This window comes from Apis cerana, linkage group LG11, assembly GCF_029169275.1.
Source record: "Apis cerana isolate GH-2021 linkage group LG11, AcerK_1.0, whole genome shotgun sequence".
Classification (NCBI taxonomy): domain Eukaryota; kingdom Metazoa; phylum Arthropoda; class Insecta; order Hymenoptera; family Apidae; genus Apis; species Apis cerana.
The window spans coordinates 13,689,146-13,703,453 of record NC_083862.1 but is presented as its reverse complement, the minus strand read 5'-3'; the positions used below and the strand labels follow the sequence as shown (position 1 = coordinate 13,703,453).

The 14,308-nt window shown below is 34.6% G+C and overlaps 1 protein-coding gene and 1 long non-coding RNA gene across 5 annotated transcripts in view; one reads left to right on the top strand and one right to left on the bottom strand.

Annotated features, from left to right (window-relative positions):
* The window catches only part of LOC107995895 (putative mediator of RNA polymerase II transcription subunit 26), a 69,014-nt gene that overhangs the window by 38,316 nt on the left and 16,390 nt on the right, over positions 1-14,308 (top strand). The window contains exons 1-4 of one of the 4 annotated variants that reach the window (XM_062082120.1): positions 11,913-12,044; positions 12,322-12,437; positions 13,153-13,612; positions 13,986-14,271. The exons of 1 other annotated variant lie outside the window; for it this stretch is intronic. The gene's annotated coding sequence lies outside the window, so the exon portion shown is untranslated. Of the gene's footprint in view, positions 1-11,912; positions 12,045-12,321; positions 12,438-13,152; positions 13,674-13,985; positions 14,272-14,308 lie in introns of those variants that run through there. 2 more of the 4 variants (XM_028665787.2, XM_062082119.1) reach the window with 2 other exon arrangements.
* On the bottom strand, positions 7,819-9,014 carry LOC133667002 (uncharacterized). Its single transcript, XR_009832020.1, has 2 exons — positions 8,875-9,014; positions 7,819-8,720 (listed from the first exon to the last, which is right to left on the bottom strand). It is a non-coding gene; the product is annotated as an uncharacterized LOC133667002 (long non-coding RNA).

Here is a 14,308-nt window from a genome sequence, read left to right as displayed (position 1 = left end):
GTGAAATGAAATTATTATAAACTATCGATTCATTGATTTTGAATTAATTAAATAAAGATTCGGTGAAAAAGAAGAAAAGAGAAATGATTTAAATTTTTAACCGGTAATGCACATACGGTAGATAGTGACTCAAAGTGAAAAAATAAATAGAAGTTTATTTATTTAACCAAGACAGCTAGGAAGTTGGAGTTCTGCCACGAGATTGCCACTCTCAAAGTTGTTTCTACGACCACGCAGAGGTGGAAAGCTTTGGTCGACGACGATAGCCTCTTTGCACGCATACCCGCTCGCGTATTTGCACTTTGTCCGACTGTAAATTACGTTTCCACGGCGTGGCGAGATACAGCGAAAACGCCATTGGACCCTCTTCTTGGACTATTATCGTGGTGCCATCTCTCTTCATTTTCCTCTTTTAAATTCTTCTTACAAAATTACTCGAATCCGACATTTTCTTTTCACCAACGAAGATATCTAAACTTATATATAAGTACATAACACTTCTGCTTAAAAGTCTTGGAATATCTTTTATGGTGTAATCATGAATTTTAATTTTTACGTTAAATACATTAATATTTATTGATGGTCACTAAATTTCTTAACTCTTTACTCTGTAAATATTTTCACGATTACCTCGAACCATAAACGATGGTCATTTGTATTCAACGTGATTTTCAATAGGTAATAGTCTAGCATTTTCCAAGCTTCTGAAGAAGCTTGAATAGACGTTAAAATAAAAAATTATTATATAGCAAATCGTCCGAATTATTATATTTTATTAAAAATGCTCGTTTAAGGAATAAGGATTAAAATTTTCGAACAAATTTTTATAGATGTTTCGAACGGAGAAGAGAAAAATCGAGCGATCGAGATCCAAAAAGGGAAGAAAGGAAGGTGGATTCGATTAAATAATCGAGATGATCTCGTGCATTTAATAATATATATTTTGTCAAACGAAAAGTGCTCGATTAGAAGAAAGAAAAAAATTTGATGGAAAAAGAAAAAGAACAGACACACAGGTCCTAATGAAGATTCCATCGAAAAAGAAAGATCAGTCGATCGATTCAATTAAGAGATCATCATATCCGCTTAATAAATACAATAGATGTCCTAAAACTTCTCGATAAAGAATGTTTATACTCGAAAAAAAGAAATAGAAGTTTTGGCGTACGGAAGAATCCGTGGAACAGGAGCCAGGCCCAGAAAAGGAGGAAAGGAGATGGAAGATGGTGGGTCAGGCGAAAAAGGAAGAGCCAGTCGATCGAGGATTAAGTAGTCGAGGTGATCTCGCGCACTTAGGGCTACAAGGGATAAAGCTCCGGCACTGTCAGTGGGCAGGGTGGGACGAAGGGTGGACCAACCGGTCCTCGAGGTTGCCTCGGCTTATTCAGTCAACGAACTCTGCGGGCCTACGACGTGACACTGACCCCTCCAGGGTAAACGTCCCTGGCCGGTCGCTTTATCAATGTAAACGCGCCGATCGCCGGTGGAAATAAATGGGAAAAAAGAGAAGGGAAAAAAAAAGAGAAAAGAAAAAAGAGAGGAAAGAAGGGAGAAATAAGAAGAAATAAGAGGAAGAAGTGGAAAAGGAAAGGGAAAAAAAGGAGAGAGAAAGAAAAAGAAAAGGAAAGGCACGGTTGCGTCGTCGGAAGGCAAAGAGAAGTGGATGGTTGTAACATTAGCGAGACGCTGAAGACGATGATCCCTTCGGGGCGTGTTTCTTCCAACGGTATACGTATAATGTATAGGGTGGCTTGAATGAACGCATGTCCATACTTAAGAATGGTAATCTCCGCAGTCATACGTCTAATATATCTTAATTTTCTCGAGTTATTGATGAGGAGAATATTGTTATTAGATTTTTTTTCTTGTTCTTTAATAATTTTTGCAATCGATATCCTTTCATCTTGTTCCATTTCATCTTTATCTCTTCAAATTTTCGATATTCGTTTAATAAACAAACGATTGCACTTATGGATTGGATTTTTATCTTTAAGGAAAACTTTTCCAATTCTTTGATCTTGTTGCTCATTGGATATTTATTGCATCGACACGTTTGAAAATTGAGGTATTCGATGCGAATGAACGATATGAACGATCTATAATAAAGAGAAGAATTTTAAATTATTCGAGGAATACCTGGTATTTTTCAACCAACCAACGAACGAACGGAATTCGAACTGGTAAGTGCAACTTGTATATATCTGATCTTGCATACATATATACATATATGTATATGTTCTTATAACGTTCTTTTTTTATTTTAATAGACTGGTATTTTCAATGGATTTGTATTTACGAATCACCTTGTGTGCACGGTGGTGAGTCCACGTTTATGGGAGAGAGCTGATAACGTTGCGAATTTCCTCACGTTCTTTCGCGTGGTAATTTGCGATTTAGCCGGAATGAGAAGGGTTGGTGGATTGTCGTGGATTTTTATCAGTGGAAGAATTGGTTTTCGTCCATTACGTTGCTTTATATTTTTATTTATAGAGGCTTAAGTCTCGGAAATTCAAAAATTTAATATAATTTCTATCCTCTTCAAGGTTGGAGAATTTTTTTGGAGAATATTGTATAACGCTACGATTAAATTGAGAAAAGAGTTGAAGCAGTTTTTAAAAATATATTAAGGGAAGAAGAAAATAATGGGTATAATAAGGTAGGTGTTCCAGTAGTCTATCGGGAACAAGAATGCTTTTTCCTTATCGGTAAAACTTATCCGGAGAACACAGTGGGGTTGGCATTGCTCTCGTATCTGTGCCCTCGTGCGATAAACTGGCTAAAACCCAAGAACAATAATAAATACGATAATAACGACAGCCACGATACTCTCTAAAAACTTCTACGATTTTATTTTTCAACATTTTTTTTCAGGGGGAAAAAAGGAGGGAAAGGAGGAGAAAGGAAAGGTGGAAGAATATATCGAACTTTGGAAAGAATTTTCTTCTCTTCAGGGACGAGTTTATCGAGAAGAAAAAGATTCTCGTTTTCTTAAGAGTTCTCAATGTATAATGTATGTTATATTTTGTATTTTCGATAACGAGATTATCTATTATTATTAGATAGGTTTCTCTTAAAAAAATTTTTTTTTTTAAATTATTCTTTATCAAAATTCGAAAAAATCTCGAGAATTGGAAATTTCAAAAGATTTCGCATATACTATCTTATTAATTACTTCCAAACTATTCGAATTATCTTCTTATAAGACGTTCCGCGTTGAGATTTTTTTTTCACTGCTTTACCAAAATTCGAAAAAATGACAAAAAAAATTTCTCAAAAAAACTTCGTTTATTCCATCTGTATTAATTATCTCCAAAATATTCAAATTACCCTCCTACGAAACAAGGTATAACATCGAGATTCAATTTCGAATTCGAAAAATGTTTCTCGAGAATTCGAAATTTCGAAAGATTTCGTATATCTCATTAATTACATTGCACGCTCCATAATACGCTAACCGATTTATAAAAATTTCGAATTTATCAAAAAATCTCGAGGATTCAAAATTTCAAAAAGTTTATACACGTATTCCATCCCTATTCAATCTCTCAAAATATTCAGATTATCCTTCTACATAATCTCACCAATGAGAAACGTCGATCTACGCGGCTAGGCAAACGAGGAAGATCAATTTGCATCGGAGGAGGTAATCGAGACCGAAGAAGAAATCGAGCGTAGGAAGAGAAGGCGGAGAATCACTCGTAGCAAGGTTGTGTCGCTGATTCATTAATTTACCGGTGCCTAGAGGAAGGAGCGGGGAGCGGCGCAAAAACCGTTGCAATAAGACGGAAAGGCGGGTGCAGGAAGCTGCTCCGTAATTGACGATTCTTCATAACGGAACCCCTTCCCTTTTATTCGCGCGAAGAACAGCAGGAATTGCTGCTCGATGATGAGTCTATCTTCTTTTCTTTTCCTTCCTCTTCTTTCCCTTCTTTTTCTTCTTCTTTTTATAACTCTGAACGTGATCGAACGTGTCGAGTTCTCGACTTTTTCCGCATTGAAATTTCTTCGATCGTAATTTTCAATGAACCGTTCGATCGAACGAAATCGTCTGGACTCGAGATTCCGTTTTGCTTTTATAAAAATGAAATTTGTATGCGTACATCGAAAATAATTTTCATGAGAAGATAATTTATGCGATTCGTGGATTTCGAAATATCGAGTTTTGAGTTTCGAATTATCTTTTTTTCAATATTCTCTAAAGACTATTTTTCAATATTATATTTAATTTTTAAACTATAACTTAACCTGTATTAAATTTATCGAACTTTTAACGTTTCAAAGTTTCGAATGGTTATCGACCGATAATCACAATTTGTAAGTTAGGTTAGTTTAAAGTAGTCGTGCAGTCGACCAGTTCGATTTTGATAAAACAGTGAAAAGAGGATGAATAGTGTGTAATTCAAGATTGTTAATGGGAATCTTTGGAGGATGACCTCGGGCTATTTGGTTCAATGGCGGTTGATTCAATCCTCGAGCAGCGAGGCTGAACGACTCCTATTTAGCGGGACTTAATCGAGCCACTACCAAATTAAAAGAAACCTCTACATCTCGAGATCTCTGCAGGATCAATTGAACCTTTTGTGTTCCTTTTGTGATATATTAGATGATTGGAAATCGACGATGGTCGTTATCTCGAAAGAGATAGACGAAAACGGATATCACATATCGATTTTTTAACAATTTCCATTAATATGGAGAACGCACTATTTCCGCGTAATTTAAAATTAAAAATTTAATCGAATTTGAATTTTTAAAATCCATACATTCTTTAGTATTTTCTTTCGTAAAAATTTGAATTTTGCCAATATATTTTTAAAACCAGGAAAATTGTATTATCGCAATCGTAATTATCGTTGTTATAGCAAATATTGTAATTATTACCGAAGCCTCAATAAAAGAAATTATTAATAAGACAGTGTAGAAATCTGTTTCGCAAAAAACTAGAAATAGAAAACCTGTAATTCAATCTCGTTGAATAAATTAGCTTGCAAAGTATGTTGGAGAAGGTATGTAAATCGCAATAAATATCTTCTCAAGGAAAACTTGCACATTGACACGGAAGAAATTCGAAAATGGTGAAATCTGTAGGTAACAAAGGAACCTGCATGTTCAGCCGATATATATCTCGAGAAAAATTACTAAGCAAACTCGAAATAATATTTTTCCCAGGAATAGGAACGAAAAAACTGCACGTTCCATCGAGATGTCCGCCGCGCCCTGTACAAATAAATTGCTGGAACTCGACGTTTTCTCTCTCATTCTTATTTCATCGCTCGGTCTCGCTCTCGAGAAGGAGATCGAATTGAATGGCCATTGCTGGCAGTCGCACCTTGCGGCAACGAGGAGGGACGTGTACGTACGGTCGATTAAGTCGATTGGATAAAGACCGAGAGAGAGCAAAACCGGTGATCTCGTTCCACGCGGTGGCCCCGATGTATCTATAACCGTGTTCCACGGTCATAGGCGCGAGTATTGCTACAAATGAGAGTTTGAGGCGTCACTGACTCGCCGTGCAACTCTCTTGTCTCGCTCTCTCGGCTTTGCATTCCTTTCTAAGCCTGTCCTCTCCGTTTGTTATCGCTTATTGAGTCTGATTCGAGAATCGTCTCGATTATATTCATTTTTCCTTCCTTCTAACATCGATAACGATTAATTTTTAACGATCGAAAAAAATTTTTTTTTAGGTTAGATTGACATTGTGATCGACTATTTTGATATCGGTGCAGTTTTCGATAAATTCTTATATTTTGATTATGGTTATCGTGACTAGGTTTGTATTGTGTTTGATATTTTTGACATTAATGTGATTGTAGAGATTCTACAAGTTTTTGATGAATTCACTTGGTATTTCGTTTAATTATAGCCAGTGATATATAAAGAATAATAACAAAGTTTTTATTTTTTTTAGAGTTGGAAAATTTCGTCAAAGTTGAATGTAATTATCTATTCAAAAAAGTGAATACGTGGCGCGAGAAGGAGATCTCGTAGCGGACAAACGACGTGGAAAGTCCAACGAGACAGCAGTTGGCACACAGTCCGGCTCTCGATTCATGCGACATCACGTGTCGCATCCGAAGATACACGCTTTCTTTGTGTGGCATTAACGTATTCCGACTTGGACACTGCATTGGAAACACCGTTCTAAATCGGTTTGAACCGTGTATCCCCATGAGAAAGTCTACTATCTTACATGATTGCATAATCAACGCAAAAAAAAAACTTACACTAAAAGACAAGCGAAATAAGAATAATTAACAAGTTAGAAATACAGCCAGGAAATCGTAAAAAGATAGAGAAAGCGGGGCGCCATTAAATTACAGGTAAACGAATCATATTTCATTCTCCAATTTCTTCTGAAATTCGCTGTGTCTATTAAAAAAAAAAAGAAAAAATGATCGAGTATCAACGAGAGAATTAACGAATCATATTTTACGTTTCAATCCATGCTTCAAATCCACGGTTTTATCTACGAAAAGATAAAATGGAATGGAAAGCGAGAGTCCAAAGTAGAAATGGAAAGAAACGAAGGAAAGGAATAAAAATGGAAGGCCAGTCGATTATTGGTGGAAATGAAAATGGCGGAAGAGGGAAGAAACGCGGAAAATCAAGCTATTAATATACGCGGGGACCGGCCAGGCAACATTCTAAGCAAGCAGAGAAACACACGTTGTTTCGCGCGGTTGCTCGCCAAGCAGAACGAAGAATTTTAACGCTCCTCCTTTTCCCGCACCTGCTGCTCAGGCATTCAGCCAGGGACACGCAATTACCGGTGTTTTTCTCCCGCGAAACGATTAATAACGCGGCCCGCGACACGCTCTACAATTATGGCGCCGGGTACGTAAGTGCCCTCGAGGATCGGGTCTTGTTTCGAATAATCGAGCTCGGTCGTGGATCGACGCCTTTCTGATCGATAACCAAATTGTCCCTGTAATCGTATTGAATAATTCAGCCGAACTTTCTCTCTTACACTCTCTTACGAACAGATTTTTAATCGAATAAGCCAACAAAGATATTTTGTTATCTAAATGACTAAACTAATAAAGGTATGTTTCCAATGATTAATTTTGATGATTCTTTCGTTCATTACTATTACTTCGTGATAATGATAATACATTTTTCAACAGAAATAAATATCTTTTGACTCGATCAGTTTATGTATTGTATTATCTAAATGGTTAAACTAATAAACGTTTCCAATTTAAGTTAATTTTGGTGTTTTCTCGTTCTTTGTCATTAGTATTACTTCATACAGTGATAATGGCATAGATAAATATTTTTTGATTCGACCAGTTTCTTTTTTTAACGCTACTACTTTTCTTATCTGAATGGTTAGATCGCTGTTGGCTACGTTTCACGCAATTGATCCAACCAATTACTCCACTAACAACAATCAGAATCACGTTCACCAAATAACCAATTCCACTCGAACGATCGCTACACCGAACCGACCTTACTACCGCTAAATAAAATACACAGACGATACCACAGACTCTCAATGAATCACCTCCCATTGTTCCTCAATCTCGGCCATCATCAAACCGCAATAATCTCCATGAGACATTCAACTTCTACTTAAAACAATCGCCTCTCGTCGTTTCTGTCCTTTGCCAGTCAATTAGATTAATTCAATTAGTCCAGTTGAGAGGAATGACTAGAATAATAACGTTTACGCATTATTCCAGACAGAATATCAGAATGTTTCCAAGGATCTCTAGATTTCGAAGTAGATTTATATTTAAATAAAAAAAAAAATATTCAACATTCCGAATTTTCAATATATGATTTTTCACTGTATAATTAAAATAAAATAATCAAAAATTAACATTTGATTTTTGTAACGAATTATTTTATAATTCTTCATAAATTCTTTTAATAAAAAAAATCCTTCTAAACCATAGTATCCAATGAATAAGCATCCATCGATAAAAGATTAATCGCCGTGGCATAGAGCGAGGAGTTAATAATAGATGCCGGTTTTCTCGGTGTTCATCAGTCGGCATAACACGCATGTCGTTACGTGTTTACGATCACGAAGCAAAGTGCGAACCTATCGCAACCTTCGACCCGCTGTTTTAGATTTCTTGCTAGCCGCGTGCCGCAGGAGCCGTTTCAAAGCGTTGCGCAATATCCTCTCCACTTCGTTTGCTCTTCTCGCCTCGTAATATTTTCCTCGTGGATCAAAAATCCATCTTCGTTCCTCCAGTCCAATTGCTTTAATCTTCTTTCACATGTACTTCCTATGATCTTTTCATTCTTTTATTCGCGTGAACGATAATTTGAATACCATCATTTTCAATTTTTTTCATAGATACAATTTTATTGTAGTAAATTAAAAAATTATTGAAGTTGCATTTTTATATTTTTAATATTGACAACATAGAAATTCAATTCACCATAAACCGTGTATTGTTAAATTTGTCGATCTACAACTTGGCTCACTGTAACATTGTACGCTAGTACGCTAGTAGGCACGTCCTACCGGTTGTCTAACTTTAAACTTTTCCAAGTCGAAAATAAACCGACGCAGCTTTTGCCTGGCGTAGAATCGCGCTCGCGAGCGACACGACTCTTCCTCCTCTCTTGGTGGGCGTAAATTTGTTGAAGGAATTCGCATAAAATTACGCTATCTTCTTTCCCCGTCGAACCGAGAGCTTCCTCTTCATTGTACAGCTATGGATCCTTGACAGATCAGCTCGACTAATGAGCCATGTATCATATTCCTGCAACGTTGATAAATGTTACGTTAAATGGAGGATTAGTCATTGAAAATATGACGAAAATCGAGCTGTGTAAGCGTGTAAATTTTATAGGATTCTCTAGAATCTAAATTCCCCTAGGATCTAAGGACATTATATTAAAATTTCACACTCCTACCTCCATATTTCAATTCTACGAGACCATTGCTAAGGTTCTAAAATCGGAATAGTCCTTGGGAACGCCCATTCGTCGAGGAAATAAACTCACGGGTCTCCAGAAGATCGAGGAGAATGATGAAGTTGGCATTGTCCAACGTAGCTATTTTTGCCCGTTCCCCATGCAGAATTACCGTGAGAAGGACCATTCTCCATAACTATCGACCGAAGGAAAATATTGACGCCATGCTTGCCTCGTATGCATTATTCAAAGTTGAAATTCGCATTTAAATGTCCTCGGTTCAAAATTCACAGCCACTTTTATAACGTGCTCTACGTTTCGAAATAATCAATCCATTCATTATTTTTCTCGAAACATTTTTCTTGAAAAATGTCTCTTTTCTCAAATTTATATTAATAATATATTATTTATTATTTATATTATATATATTATTTATATTAATAATCTATAAATATATTATTTCATGAAGAAAAAAATTTTGAAAAAAAAAATATTAATATTAAAAAAATAGAAAATTATTTTAAAAAAATGAAGAAAAATTTCGAAAAAGGTTATAGAAATAGAGACGAGTACTCCATCTTTTTCTTCCTCTTAATGCATTGTAAGAAACATCGTCCTTAGTCCATAATTAACTTAGAATTTCGTCCCATTAAATACCGTTTTTCACATGGAAAGAGACCCAGCGCGCCGCATAACGATGACCAACCGAGATAAAAGGTTAATCGAGAGCCTCGTTATCGATGGATCTCGCTCTCATGTGTATGCACGTTTATGCATATATACTTGGAACGGCCATGTGCAATCACCAATACGTAAAAAAGAGACGTATGTATATATGAAGGCACGAGGTCGAGGGCCAGCCTACATATTCATCGAGACACTTGCTTCCGCCCGTCCGGCAAATACGTTTCTTACTTTTAAATTACATTTAATGGCGGCGCGACGTGTTTTTTCGTTTTCCTTCGGCATTCGATTAGCTACGAACCGAAACGACGAGGTGACGATAGAGGTGATTTCCTTCGGGACCTTCGATTAACCGTGGTTTCCTGTCAAACGTGTTCAACGTTTCATCAGGGACTATAGACGTTCGTTACTCGATAACCTTTGATATCTTCGGTGGGGAGAATTATCGGATTAAACTTGCGTCTATTTCGATCGAGTTCACGTGTTGGATTGTTCATTTCGATCGTTCTAGATTCTTGGTTTAGGTTTAGGTTAGGACGATAGTGGAGTTATGACAATCGATATCGATAAATATCGATAATATCGATGATAAATCGAATTGCGTCTATTTCGATCGAGTTCATGGATGTTGAATCGTTCATTCGATCGTTCTAGATTCTTGGTTTAGATTTAGGTTAGGACGACAGTGGTAATGGAATTAAAATTGACAATCAATACTGTTATCGTTAAATATCGATAATATCATTGAGATATCGTCAACGAAATATAGATAATAAAAATAATTGAAATTACAAATTTTATTTATTCAAAGTTATAAAATGTTATTAATGACATTTCATTAAATATTTGATTAAAAAAATAAAATAATAGTTCTTTAATAATATATTTATATGTTTTAATAATATAATATTATCGATATATCTAAAAACAATATATTAATAAATCGACCACATATTGATAATCGATAGTTACGACTCTAAGTTGAATATAATAGAATAGTTCGTTCAAATACGATAAAAGTTTGTTTAAATTTGATATAATTTATGCATAAAATAATATTGTATAGATTTAATAATATTTAGATTTAGTTATCTGTAATTAGATTACACGTTCGTTGGATTGTTTTAGATTTTTGTTTTAAGTTTAAACGAAGATAATTGTAATAGTGAAATGATATATATTTACGTATATTATTCACACATATTCAATAGAAGTTTATTGAAATTCGGCATTTAGAATAATATTATAAAATAGATTTATTTATTGAAGTTAGGTTATGTCAGAGCTATTGTTGCATATCTTTGAGTTGAAGTTAAATAAATCGGTAACTTATGATTGTTGAAATACAAACCTAGAATTATTGCAACTCGGATCGTTTAGGATAACCGCAATTTAAATCTAGTATAATTTACATCCATTGCTACCTGGATTCTTTTAATAGTGGTCATTCTACACGTGATTGCAGTCTAGATTCAGAATAGTGAAGGGTCATTATAACCTGGGTCTAACAATAAGATGACTCGAAATCGTTACAATGTAGACTTAGAATAATTTACAATCGTTGTTAGAACCAAGCCAGTCAAAGGTGATCATAATTTACTCCTAACTATAAAATATGAGTTGGACCAGTTACAACGTAGATCCGGAATAATTTAAAATCATGGCAATCTAGATCTTGAACAATTTAACGCCATTGCGATTTATATTTACTATAATTTAGAATTATCGAATCATCCATGATAATTTCGAATCATCACTTAGATCGAGGATATTCTATATACTATAACTTTTGAGTTTTTTCCATATTTTGGACTTCAACTAATCATCTCTATTCTCTAACAAAACATAATCCAATGAAAATGGTGGTTGAATTGATCCTCCTCACTACTTATTAAAATCGTATCAATCTGTAACTACGTCAGCGAGCAGATTCCGTGGACGAGCAATCATTGCTCTGGCATAGCAACCGGCCCCGCATTCAAGGATTCGATGTCGCGAGGCGGTCGTATATGTGAATCAGGTTTATAAATATATCCGTCGGAACGAGCGAAGACGCCGTTGGATCTTGAAACCGATTCGTAGAGAGGTTATCGATCCACCGCGATGGGGGTGTCACGGTTCGCCGCGAAACACCGCGTAAACACTCTATCTTCCTTCTCCGCAACCGGGTATTAACGGGCTGATAAAACGTGGAAAGCTTTACCAATCGTCGCCCATAGTGGGGGCAAAAGACGAGAGAATCGTCGAAACTTGATTCCAGTATTTTCTATTTCGAATATTTCACTTTGTCGTACATTTGTTTAATAATTAATATAATTCTTAATTTATCTACACGATATTATTTTTATTGTGAAACTTGTATGTGGATTTTATTGTTTCGCGCATACGAACGACTTTCCTTTTTTAATAGGAGAAACAAGAGAAAATATACGATTGTGTATTGAAAAGTTACGCTCATGCGCATTGAATCTGAGTTTGTACATATGGTTGGTATTTACCATATAAGTTTCATGACATATTGTGTGAAAAAGTAAATAAAAGTAAATATTTTTATCATCAAAGTGAGAATTATAGTAATAGAATATAATAAAAATTGTCTATATACAATGGAAATGTAGAATTTAGATTTGATATAATTTAAATATAAAATAATATTGTAGAATAAATTTAATTATCTTTAGTTAGATAATTAGGTTAGTTTTATTAAGATATTGTTAAGATATTGTTCCGTGAGTAATATTTAATATTTTTATTCAATTTCAGTTAATTATTTCATTTTGTCAAGTCATTTTCAAGAAATTCTATAAAATCGTCTCTCAATCAATGAAATCGGATCGAATAAGTAATTGGAAGAAATCATATCATTATTCACTATCCAGGTTATTATATTAAATTTAAATATTTGATATATTCATTCTTTTTCTTCTTCTTTGATATATTCTTGGATTTCTTGATCTATTTCCTTTTCATTCTCGATGATTTAATCTTCGAGAATATTTGAAAAAAATTATGCTTATATTTATTTATATATATTTTATTTCTCAAATGACTAAAATAGATCGATTTATATAGAAATTCAAGTATCTTGTAATTGTAACTAATTGTGGCACGTACTCGTTAGTAGACTATAGATTTACATAAAACTTTTTACGAGAGAAACGAGTCTAGTAAATGATGTATGGTCTTGTGTTAATCGATACTCGCGAAGCAATAGTGCAACAGGTTTTAGAAGATTGTTGTTGATTTATGTACTGACTTGCATTCGATTTGCGACGATATGTCGGGTGACCATCGTGCAAAAAATTAATTTGCATTTTCCTTTGCATTTAGATCTCTTTTATTTTAATCAGATATAAATTGTATTACAGGAAATTTAAATTCAGTACAAAAATCTAACACATCTCAAGTTTATTAATATGTTTGAAATCATAGCAAATTAAAGATTACAGATAAATTCACTAGAATCTAACAATTCATTCAAAATTCAAGATTATGATAACTTATCGTTGATATAATAGAATTTAAATTCACTCAGAATTAAGATTGTGCAATTTTGTGTATATCATAAAATATTAAATTCATTACAATTTTCAGAAATCTACTCCAAACCAATCAAACGATTTAAAGTTAAAATAAAGTAATTTGAAAGAAACAAAGCCTCGATTCTCGTATGAAATCATTTGTTGATTTTTTTATTTGTCACGATTCTTTATTACTTCCAAAACGATTCGAAATCTTTGAAAACGATTCGCAATGAAAAATCGAGTTCTGAAAGAAGCTGTAGCAAGCCGTAGTCACATTCGTGAGGCTACCTACACGAGCAGGCCCCGAGGGACCGACCGGTCTGGCCATATTAGTCCACAGAGTACACGAGGAGGCTGACGTCACCGAAGGGTCGCGTTCTCCTGCTGCGACATAATGTCCTAGACGTTTCACATCTACGGCTACCCTATCACCAACTAAATACCGTTTTCCAAAGATCTACGTGATTTTACCGACCGATTGAAAACTGGTCACGTACCAAGTAGTTCCTTAAGTGGCAACCAACGAAAAGGTGACTCAATGAAAGACCTTGTTCAATAAGGGAACCGACCTTATTTTAATTGGAAGAGTAGGTTAATGTTGAATTCCTTTTATTTAAATAGAAACTAGAAATAGTTGATTTCTTTTACTTCACTATTATAGAGATTATAGAAATCTTCATATGATAGATAGGTTATAAAGTGGAAATTCTTATTAACCTTAATGTCGATAATAATAAATTAACTAGAATGTGTTACTTTAAAACTCATTAAATTTTGAAAAATTTCAAACTTTTTCAATTTTTCTGTTTTAACATTTATTAGATATGTTAGATATATTAGATAAATAATTTCATATATAAAATTAAATAAGTTTAATCTATCTGTGGATTATCTTTTTTTTAGATGTCATATTCTGAGGGTTAAATGAATGTTGAACGTTCACGAAATTTTAATCGAACCAATGGAGGACGTACACGAGGAAAATCGGTTGAGAAATCGAACGGTACTTCGAAGGAACGAGTCGCCGGGTAGAATTTCTCGTTGACTTCCGGCTGCAACAAAGTTACGAAGACGTGACTGGCCGATCAAATCGTCATCGTTGTCTAGTCTATTTATGGAAATCGTTCTACGTGTCATCCTCTAATGAGCATTTTGTTAACATTGTTCGTTGTGAAAGTTTTAGCATTTTGTACGTGATTCAGGCGTAAACCTTATTTGATAAATCT